The following is a 438-nucleotide window of genomic DNA, read 5'->3' on the forward strand; positions in this document are numbered from 1 at the left end:
AGGGACCCGGAGCTTGCCCTTCAGGAGCCTTCTCCTTGTCCCTCTATGAAAAACCTTACTTTCCTAACTAATTTTACTTTTAGCGTTACCCAGAAACAACGACATGGACGTAGTAAGTTCTGTTTCCTTTTGGGTGCTTGTTTACCGTGAGTCCCCTTGCCTCTCACGATTGGTGTGCTTGTTTACCGTGAGTCCCCTTGCCTCTCACGATTGGGGTGCTTGTTTACCGTGAGTCCCCTTGCCTCTCACGATTGGGGTTTTGCCAGTGGGCTTTAAGAATGATAGAAAATGATCCTCAGTTTTTTAGGTATGTAATGTTTTCTGATGAGGCTACATTTAACAGTGATGGTCAACTAATAGCGTATTTCACTGGTTGCACTGGTGCGCACTCAGTGCACATTAAGGCTGTTGTACACTATTCTAATCTAAATATAAAAA

The sequence above is a fragment of the Trachymyrmex cornetzi genome, unplaced genomic scaffold, assembly GCF_001594075.2.
Source record: "Trachymyrmex cornetzi isolate Tcor2-1 unplaced genomic scaffold, Tcor1.1 scaffold773, whole genome shotgun sequence".
Lineage (NCBI taxonomy): Eukaryota > Metazoa > Arthropoda > Insecta > Hymenoptera > Formicidae > Trachymyrmex > Trachymyrmex cornetzi.